Source organism: Arachis duranensis, chromosome 9 (genome assembly GCF_000817695.3).
Source record: "Arachis duranensis cultivar V14167 chromosome 9, aradu.V14167.gnm2.J7QH, whole genome shotgun sequence".
In the NCBI taxonomy this organism is placed as follows: Eukaryota; Viridiplantae; Streptophyta; class Magnoliopsida; order Fabales; family Fabaceae; genus Arachis; species Arachis duranensis.
In genome coordinates this window covers 70,109,762-70,120,862 of record NC_029780.3, presented here as the reverse complement: position 1 = coordinate 70,120,862, position 11,101 = coordinate 70,109,762, and positions in this window count along the sequence as shown.

Genomic DNA, 11,101 nt, shown 5'->3' with positions numbered 1-11,101 from the left:
CTTAAGAACTCTGGACACCTCTAACTGGGGACTTTAGCAAAGTTGAGTCACAATCTGAAAAGGTTCACCCAGTTATGTGTTTGTGGCATTTTTGTATCCGGTGGTAATACTGGAAAACAAAGTGCTTAGGGCCACGACCAAGACTCATAAAAGTAGCTATGTTCAAGAATCAAAATTCTTAACTAGGAGAATCAATTAACACTATCTGAACTTTGAGTTCCTATAGAAGCCAATCATTCCGAACTTCAAAGGAAAAAGTGAGATGCCAAAACTGTTCAGAAGCAAAAAGCTACAAGTCCCGCTCATCTAATTATAATTAATATTCATTGATATTCTGGAATTTATAGTATATTCTCTTCTTTTATCCTATTTGATTTTCAGTTGCTTGGGGACAAGCAACAATTTAAGTTTGGTGCTGTGATGAGCGGATAATTTATACGCTTTTTGGCATTGTTTTTAGGTAGTTTTTAGAAGGATCTAGCTACTTTTAGGGATGTTTTCATTAGTTTTTATGCAAAATTCACATTTCTGAACTTTACTATGAGTTTGTGTGTTTCTCTGTGATTTCAAGTATTTTCTGGCTGAAATTGATGGACCTGAGCAAAAATCTGATTTAGGCTGAAAAAGGACTGCTGATGCTATTGGATTCTGACCTCCCTGCACTCGAAATGGATTTTCTGGAGCTACACAACTTCAAATTGTGCGCTCTCAACGGCGTTGAAAAGTAGACATCCAGAGAATTCTAGAAATATATAATATTTTATACTTTATTCGAGATTAGATGACACAAATTGGCATTCAACGCCAGTTCCATGCTGCATTCTGGAGTAAAACGCCAGAAACACGTCACAAACCAGAGTTAAACACCAAAAAGACGTTACAACTTGGCGTTTAACTCCAAGAGAAGCCTCTGCACGTGTAAAGTTCAAGCTCAGCACAAGCACACACCAAAGTGGGCCCCGGAAGTGGATTTATGCATTTTGACTTATTTCTGTAAACCCTAGTAACTAATCTAGTATAAATAGGACATATTACTATTGTATTAGACATCTTTGGATTACTTTTGGATTACCTTATGATCCTTTGATCACATTTATAGGGGGCTGGCCATTCGGCCATGCCTGGATCTTCATCACTTATGTATTTTCAACGGTGGAGCTTCTACACACCATAGATTAAGGTGTGGAGCTCTACTATTCCTTGAGTATTAATGCAATTATTACTATTTTCTATTCAATTCATGCTTATTCTTATTCTAAGATATTCGATGTACTTCAACATGATGAATGTGATGATCCGTAACACTCATCATGATTCTCACCTATGAACGCGTGACTGACAACCACGTCCGTTCTACCTTAGAATGAGCGTGTATCTCTTGGATTCCTTAATCTGAATCTTCGTGGTATAAGCTAAAATTATTGGTGGCCATTCTTGAGAATCTAAAAAGTCTAAACCTTGTCTGTGGTATTCTGAGTAGGATTCAGGGATTGAATGACTGTGACGAAATTCAAACTCACGATTGTTGGGCGTGGTGACAGACGCAAAAGAATCAATAAATTCTATTCTGACATGATCGAAAACCGACAGATGATTAGCCATGCTATGACAAGAGCATTTGGACCATTTTCACTGAGAGGATGGGAAGTAGCCATTGACAACGGTGATGCCCTACATACAGCTTGCCATGGAAAGGAGTATGAAGGATTGAAGGAAGGCAGTAGGAAAGCAGAGATTCAATAGGGACAAAGTATTTCCATACACTTATCTAAAATTCCCACCAATGATTTACATAAGTATTTCTATCTTTATTTTATGTTTTATTTATTATTATTTTCAAAAACTCCATAACCATTTGAATCTGCCTAACTGAGATTTACAAGATGACCATAGCTTGCTTCATACCAACAATCTCCGTGGGATCGACCCTTACTCACGTAAGATTTATTACTTGGACGACCCAGTGCACTTGCTGGTTAGTTGTGCGAAGTTGTGACAAAGTGTGATTCACGTTTGAGAGCACCAAGTCTATTGGCGCCATTGTTGATGATCACAATTTTGTGCACCAGGGATCACTTTCTTCTTGGGCACAACTTCATAGAAGTGGTCTTGATGGACCTTTGAGATGAATCTCTCCATCTCCCATGACTCAGAGGTGGAAGCTTTTTCCTTCCCTTTCCTCTTTCTAGAGGTTTCTCCGGTCTTAGGTGCCATAAATGGTTATGGAAACACAAAAAGCAATGCTTTTTCCACACCAAACTTAAAAAGTTTGCTCGTCCTCGAGCAAAAGAAGAAAGAAGGACGGAGAAGAAGAAGTGGAGGAGATGGAGAGGTGTGAGTGGTTCAGCCAAAGGGGAGAAGACGTGTTTTTGATTTGTGAATTTGAAGGGTGGATGAAGGGTTTATATAGGAGTGGAAAGAGAGTGGGGTTGTTGGGGAAGAGTGGGTGGAGGGGATTGGTGAAGAGGTGATGGAGAAGAGAAATGGAGGTGATTGGTGAGGGGTATTTGGGGAAGGGTGTTATGGGAAGGTGTGAAGAAGAGAGAGAGTGAATTGAGGTAGGTGGGAATCCTGTGGGGTCCACAGATCCTGAGGTATCAAGGATTTCTCATCCCTGCACCATTTTGGCGTGTAAACGCCCCTTTGAGTGCCAATCCTGGTGTTAAACGCCAGGTTGCTGACCATTTCTGGCGTTTAACGCCAGCTTTTCTTCCCTTTCTGGCGTTTAACGCCAGCTTAGTACCCTTTTCTGGCGTTAAACGCCAGTCTGGTGCCTTTTTTATGACGTTAAATGCCCAGAATGGTGCCAGACTGGGCGTTTAACGCCCATTCTGCTACCCTTATTGGCGTTTAAACGCCAGTAATCTCATCCTCCAGGGTGTGCTATTTTTAATGCTGCTTTTGATTTCTGCTTTAATTTGTTTTTGTGACTCCACATGATCATCATCCTAAAGAAAACATAAAATAACAATGGAAAATGGAAATTCAACATAGATAAGTAAAAATTGGGTTGCCTCCCAACAAGCACTTCTTTAATATCAATAGCTTGACAGTGAGCTCTCATGATGATGGCCTCTTAACACTAAACTTAGAGTTTGAATGTGAGGGCTCTGTTTGACTTTATCTTGAGAGAAGCTTTTCATGCTTCTTCTCCATGTGTACAGAAGGAGATCCTTGAGCCTTAAACACAAGGTAGTCCTCATTCACTTGAAGGACCAACTCTCCTCTGTTAACATCAATCACAGCTTTTGCTGTGGCTAGGAAGGGTCTACCAAGGATGATGGATTCATCCTTATTCTTTCCAGTGTCCAAGAGTATGAAGTCCGCAGGGATGTAAATGCCGTCAACCTTCACTAAAACATCATCTACAGGTCCATAAGCATGTTTCATGGATTTGTCTGCCATCTCTAGTGAGATTTTTGCAGTTTGTACCTCAAAGATTCCCAATTTCTCCATTACAGATAGTGGCATGAGGTTTATGCCTGACCCCAGGTTACACAGAGCCTTCTCAAAGGTCATGGTGCCTATGGTACAGGGTATTAAGAATTTTCTGGGATCCAGTTTCTTCTGAGGTAATGTCTGCCTAATCAAGTCATCAGTTTATTGATGAGCAAGAGGGGTTCATCCTCCCAAGTCTCATTACCAAATAACTTGGCATTTAGCTCCATGATTGCTCCAAGGTACTTAGCAACTTACTCTTCAGTAATATCTTCATCCTCTTCAGAGGAAGAATACTCATCAGAGCTCATGAATGGCAGAAGTAGGTTCAATGGAATCTCTATGGTCTCTGTATGAGCCTCAGATTCCCTTGGTTCCTCAAAGGGGAACTTCTTTTCGTTCAGAGGACGTCCCATGAGGTTTTTCTCACTGGGAATCACGTCCTCCTCACTCTCTCCAGATTCGGCCATGTTGGTCATGGTTATGACCTTGCCCTTTCTCTTGGGATTTTCTTCTGTATTGCTTGGGAGAGTGCTAGGAGGAGTTTTAGTAACCTTTTTACTCAGCTGACCCACTTGTACCTTTAAATTTCTAATGGAGGATCTTGTTTCATTCTTGAAACTTAGTGTGGTCTTAGATAGATCAGAGACTATAGTTGCTGAGAAGATGATGGAAAAGGCTTGCTATTGCTAAACCTATTTCTTCCACCATTATTGTTGTTGAATCCTTGTTGAGGCTTCTGTTGGTCCTTCCATGAGAGATTTGGATGATTTCTCCATGAAGGATTATAAGGATCTCCCATGTAATTCACCTCTTCTATTGTAGGGTTCTAAGGATCATAAACTTCTTTTTCAGAAGATGCTTCTTTATTACTGCTGGATGCAGTTTGCAATCCAGTCAGATTCTAGAAATTATATTGACTTGCTGAGTCAATAATTTTTTCTGAGCCAATATGGCATTCAGACTATCAATCTCAAGAACTCCTTTCTTCTGAGTTGTCCCATTGTTCACAGGATTTCTTTTAGAAGTGTACATGAACTGGTTATTTGTAACCATTTCAATGAGTTCCTGGGCTTCTGTAGGTGTTTTCTTTAGATGAATAGATCCGCCCGCAGAATGGTCCAATGACATCTTAGATAACTCAGACAGGCCATCATAGAAGATACCTATGATGCTCCATTCTGAAAGCATGTCAGAAGGACACCTTATGATCAATTGCTTGTATCTTTCCCAAGCTACATAGAGGGATTCACCTTCCTTCTGTTTGAAGGTTTGAACTTTCACTCTAAACTTACTCATCTTTTGAGGTGGAAAGAATTTAGCTAAGAAGGCATTGACCAACTTTTTCCAAGAGTTTAGGCTGTCTCTAGGTTGTGAGTTCAACCATATACTAGCTCTGTCTTTTACAGTAAAAGAGAAAAGCATAAGTTTGTAGACCTTGGGATCAACTCCATTGGTCTTAATAGTGTCACAGATTTGCGAAAATTCAGCCAAGAACTGATGAGGATCTTCCAATGGAAGTCTATGAAACTTGCAATTCTGTTGCATCAGAAAAACTAATTGAGGCTTAAGCTCAAAGTTGTTTACTCCAATGGCAGGAATAGAGATGCTTCTCCCATAGAAGTCAGGAGTTGGTGCAGTAAAGTCACTAAGCACTTTCCTTGCATTGTTGTTGTTGGGTTCGGCCATGGCTGTTTTGTCTGCTTCCTTTTCGAAAATTTCTATCAGGTCCTCTTCAGAGTGTTGTGCTTTAGTTGCTCTTAGCTTCCTCATCAAGGTCCTTTCAGGTTTAGGATTAGCTTCAACAAGAATGCCTTTGTCCTTGTTCCTGCTCATATGAAAGAGAAGAGAACAAGAAAGTATGGAATCCTCTATGTCACAGTATAGAGATTCCTTGAGATGTCAGAGGAAAATAGGAATAGAGGGATGAGGTAGATAGAGAAGATTTCGAACATATAACGGAGGATAGAGTTCGAAATGCTAATTGAGGAGAAATGTTAGTCCTTAAATAGAAGGAGCTGAGAGGGGGGAATTTTCGAAAACAAATTTTTAAATAAAACTAAAAAATAAAAATTTAAAATAATTAAAAAGAATTTTGAAAAAGTGGTTGATGGTTTTTCAAAAATTAAAAGCGAGAAAGTGGTTAGGTGGTTTTGAAAAAGATTTTGAAATTAGCAATCAAAAAGATATGATTGAAAATTATTTTGAAAAAGATGTGATTGAGAAGATATGATTGAGAAGATATGATTGAAAAAGAAATTAAAAAGATTTTATTTTTGAAATTAAAGTTGATGACTTGACTAACAAGAAATTTAAAAGATATGATTCTAAAATTCAAATATTGAACCTTTCTTAACAAGAAAGTAAAAAACTTGAGATTTTTGAATCAAAACATTAATTATTAGCAAGATTTTTGAAAATAGTGAAAGAAAAAGGAAAAAGATTTAATTTTTGAAAAAGATATGATTGAAAAGATTTGATTCTGAAAGATATGATTTCAAAAATAAGAATTAAAATACGAAAAACTGAAAAAAGATTTGAATTGAGAACTAACACAACCTCCCTTGTGTCATCCTGGAGTTGAACGCCCAGGATGCTAGTCATTCTTGCGTTTAACGCCCAAAATGCTACCTCTTTGGGCATTAAAAGCCCATCCAGGTACCCTGGCTGGCGTTTAAATGCCAGCAATCCTTCTTTACTGGGAGTTTTGAACGCCCAGCTTTTTCTCTGTGATTCCTCTGCTGTATGTTCTGAATCTTCAATTCTCTGTATTATTGACTTGAAAAGACATAATTTTTGAAATTTTTTGAATTTTTAATGATGAAAGAGAAAAACAACAAAATGAAACTAATCATGAAAAACTAAGATCAAACAAACAATGCATGCAAGAACACTTTGAATGTCAAGATGAACATCAAGAACACTATGAAGATCATGATGAACATCAAGAACATATTTTTGAAAACTTTTAAGAAAAGAAAGACAAGCAAGACACCAAACTTAGAAATTTTCATACTAGAGACACTAACAAGTTGAGAATGCACATGAAAAATAACAAAAGACACGAAACAAGAGAATTTAAAGATCAGACAAAGAAAATCATCAAGAACAACTTGAAGATAAATGAAGAACATAAGAGCACACTTTCAAAAAATGCAAGAAGAGTAAATACATGCAATTGACACCAAACTTAAAAATTGACACTAGACTCAAACAAGAAACACAAAATATTACCTTTTTTTATGATTTTATAAATTTTTTTGTATTTTTTTTCGAAAATTATTTTGAAAAAGAAAATAAGAAACTCAAAATTTTTAATAAAAATTCCAGGAATCATGCAATGTTAGTCTAAAGCTTTAGTCTAAATAGATTAGACATGGCTAGCCAAGCTTTAGCAGAGCATTACATACAACAGCCAAATTGATGGGAATAAAAAAGGCTCCTGTGATGATAAAAGCATCATCTGAAACTCTAGAATTCATTCTTAAAAATTCTGAAGGAAAATAAAAAAAAGAAAAATACCTAATCTAAGCAACAAGATGAACCGTCAGTTGTCCAAACTCGAACAATCCCCGGCAACGGCCCAAAAACTTGGTACACGAAATCGTGATCTCACACACTTTCTTCACAACTCCGCGTAGCTGACCGGCAAGTGCACTGGGTCGTCCAAGTAATACCTTACATGAGTAAGGGTCGATCCCATGGAGATTGTCGGCTTGAAGCAAGCTATGGTCATCTTGTAAATCTCAGTCAGGCAGATTCAAATGGTTATGGGATTTTGATAATTAAAAGATAGATAAAACATAAAATAGGATATAGATACTTATGTAATTCATTGGTAGGAATTTCAGATAATCGTATGGAGATGCTTTGTTCCTTTTGAATCCCTGTTTTCCTACTGCTTTCATCCAGTCATGCGTACTCCTTTCCATGGCAAGCTGTACGTTGAGGGATCACCATTGTCAATGGCTACCGTCCGTCCTCTCAGTGAAAATGGTCTGGCTACGAGTTATGTAAGGCTAATCATCTGTCGGTTCTCACTTGTGTTGGAATAAGATCCAATGATCCTTTTGCGCACTGTCACTGCACCCAAGCACTCGTGAGTTTGAAGCTCGTCACAGTCATTTCATCCCAGATCCTACTTGGAATACCACAGACAAGGTTTAGACTTTCTGGATCTCAAGAATGCTGCTAATTGGTTCTAGCTTATACCACAAAGACTCTGATCTCACAGAATGGAAGGCTCTGTTGTTAGGAGAGGCAACCATGCGTCGTGGACCATGAGGCCAAGAGATATACATTCAAGCTTGTTTACAGGTAGAACGGAAGTAGTTGTCAGGCACACGTTCATAAGTGAGAATGGTGATGAGTGTCACTTGATCATCACATTAATCATGTTGAAGTGTGAATGAATGTCTTAGAACAAGAATAAGCTTGAATTGAATAGAAAACAGTAGTAATTGCATTAATTCATGAGGAACACCAGAGCTCCACAACTTAATCTATGAGGTGTAGAAACTCCACCGTTGAAAATACATAAGTGATGAAGGTCCAGGCATGGCCGAATGGCCAGCCCCCTAAGCATGATCAAGAGATCAACAGTGATACAAAGATAGTCTCCAAAATGATCTAAAGATCTCCCGATGAAAATACAATAGTAAAAGGTCTTATTTATAATGACTAGTAACCTAGGGTTTACAGAGATAAGTAAATGATGCAGAAATCCACTTCTGGGGCCCACTTGGTGTGTGCTTGGGCTGAGCATTGAAGCTTTCACATGCATAGGCTTTTCTTGGAGTTAAACGCCAGCTCTGGTGCCAGTTTGGGCATTTAACTCCAGCTTTTATGCCAGCTCTGGCGTTTAACGCCAGAAAAGGGTAGAAAATTGGCGTTAAAATGCCAGTTTGCGTTATCAAAACTCGAGCAAAGTATGGACTATTATATACTGATGGAAATCCCAAGATGTCTAACTTTCAACGCAATTGAGGGCGCGCCAATTGGGCTTCTGTAGCTCCAGAAAATCCATTTCGAGTGCAGGGAGGTCAGAATCCAACAACATCTGCAGTCCTTTTTCAGCCTCTGAATCAGATTTTTGCTCAGTTCCCTCAATTTCAGCCAGAAAATACCTGAAATCACAGAAAAACACACAAACTCATAGTAAAGTCCAAAAATGTGATTTTTCATAAAAACTAATAATTATATACTAAAAACTAACTAAAAACAATGCCAAAAAGCGTATAAATTATCCACTCATTAGTAACTACGAGGGAGATGTCTACATCATAGCTTCAAGGAGGGAGACGAATGGGTGAACGAATAACACGGCTTCAATGACAACAAAACAAAAACTAAAGATGAAGGCCCAAATGGCTGGAGCACGACGGCATAGCAATTGTCGGAGACGAAAGGTGCAGGAAGAGGAGCTCGCTCACTCACTCAAATTCACAGGTTCTGACAGTGAAATCAATGGCGTTAAGTGATGCAGAGAGACTGAGAATGATGGTGGTTGCTAGACGGTGATGGTAAAGAAAAGTAGAGGTGTGGGTCTGTGACTTAGATAGGAGAGTGTAGCCTCAATGAGCATGAGTGAGGCAGTGTGTGGCGTGAGTGATGAGCGGATAATTTATACGCTTTTTGACATTGTATTTACATAGTTTTTAGTATGTTTTAGTTAGTTTTTATTATAATTTTATTAATTTTTATGCAAAATTCACATTTTTGGACTTTACTATGAGTTTATGTGTTTTTCTGTGATTTCAGGTATTTTCTGGATGAAATTGAGGGATCTGAGCAAAAATCTGATTCAAAGGCTGAAAAGGGACTGCAGATGCTGTTGGATTTTGACCCTCCTGTACGCAAAATGGATTTTTTGGAGCTAAAAAAGCGCAATTAGCGCGCTCTCAATTGAGTTGGAAGGTAGACATCTTGGGCTTTCCAACAACGTATAATAGTTCAAACTTTGCCCAAGATTTGATGGCCCAAACTGGCGTCTAAATGCCGGTCAGAGACCCTTTTCTGGCGTAAAATGCCAGAACTGGCACAAAAGCTGAAGTAAAATGCCAAGGAAAGCCTATGCACATGAAAGCTTTAAGGCTCAGCCCAAGCACACACCAAGTGGGCCCCGGAAGTGGATTTCTGCACTATCTACTTATTTCTGTAAACCCTAGTAACTAGTTTAGTATAAATAAGACTTTTTACTATTATATTTATATCTTTAGATCATTTTTGAGACTATCTTTGGATCATTTTTGATCTCTTGATCACGTTTTGTGGGCTGGCCCTTCGGCCATGCCAGGACCTTCATCACTTTTGTATTTTCATCGGTGGAGTTTCTACACCTCATAGATTAAGGTGTGGAGATCTGCTGTTTCTCATGAGTCAATGCAAAGTACTATTGTTTTTCTATTCAATTCACACTTATTCTTATTCTAAGATATTCACTCGTACTTCAACATGATGGATGTGATGATCCGTGACACTCATCATCATCCTCCCTTATGAACGCGTGCCTGACAACCACTTCCGTTCTATCTGCGAGAGCTTGAGTGTGTATCTCTTGGGTTCCTGGTTCACGACGCATGATTGCCTCTCCTGACAACAGAGCCTTTCAATTTCGTAAAATCAGAGTCTTCGTGGTATAAGCTAGAACCAATTGGTAGCATTCTTGAGATCCAGAAAGTCTAAACCTTGTCTGTGGTATTTTGAGTAGGATCTGGGATGGGATGACTGTGACGAGCTTCAAACTCATGACTGTTTGGCGCAGTGACAGTGCGCAAAAGGATCATTGGATCTTATTCTAACACAAGTGAGAACCGACAGATGATTAGCCCTACGTTACCCGTAGCTGGACCATTTTCACTGAGAGGACGGACGGTAGCCATTGACAACGGTGATCCCCCAAGATACAGCTTGCCATGGAAAGGAGTATGAATGATTGGATGAAGGCAATAGGAAAGATGAAGTTCAGGAGCAACAAAGCATCTCCATACGCTTATCTGAAATTTCCACCAATGAATTGCATAAGTATCCCTATCTTATTTTATGTTTTATTTATCTTTTAATTATCTAAACTCTCATAACATTCTGAATCCGCCCGACTGAGATTTACAGAATGACCATAGCTTGCTTCAAGCCGACAATATCCGTGGGATCGACCCTTACTCGCGTAAGGTTTTACTTGGACGACCCAGTTCACTTGCTGGTTAGTTGTGCGGAGTTGTGAAAGGTGTGATCACAATTTCGTGCACTAAGTTTTTGGCGCTGTTGTCGGAGATTGTTCGAGTTTGGACAACTGATGGTTCATCTTGTTGCTTATATTAGGTAATTTTCTTCTTGTTTTATTTTCAAAAAATTTTCAAAAATCTTTCAAAAAAACTCTTTTTCTAGTTTTCGAAAAATACAAAAAAAACTTTTTAATAAAATCATAAAATCAAAATTCTTTGTGTTTCTTGTTTGAGTCTAGAGTCAAATTTTAAGTTTGGTGTCAATTGCATGTTTGTATTTTTCTAGCATTTTTTTCAAAAACTCATGCATTGTGTTCTTCTTGATCTTCAAGTTGTTCTTGATGATTGTCTTTGTTTAATCTTGTGATCTTCTTGTTTTGTATCTTTTCTTGTTTTTCATATGCATTTTCGAATTTTTAGAGTCGAAAGTTTAAAAATTT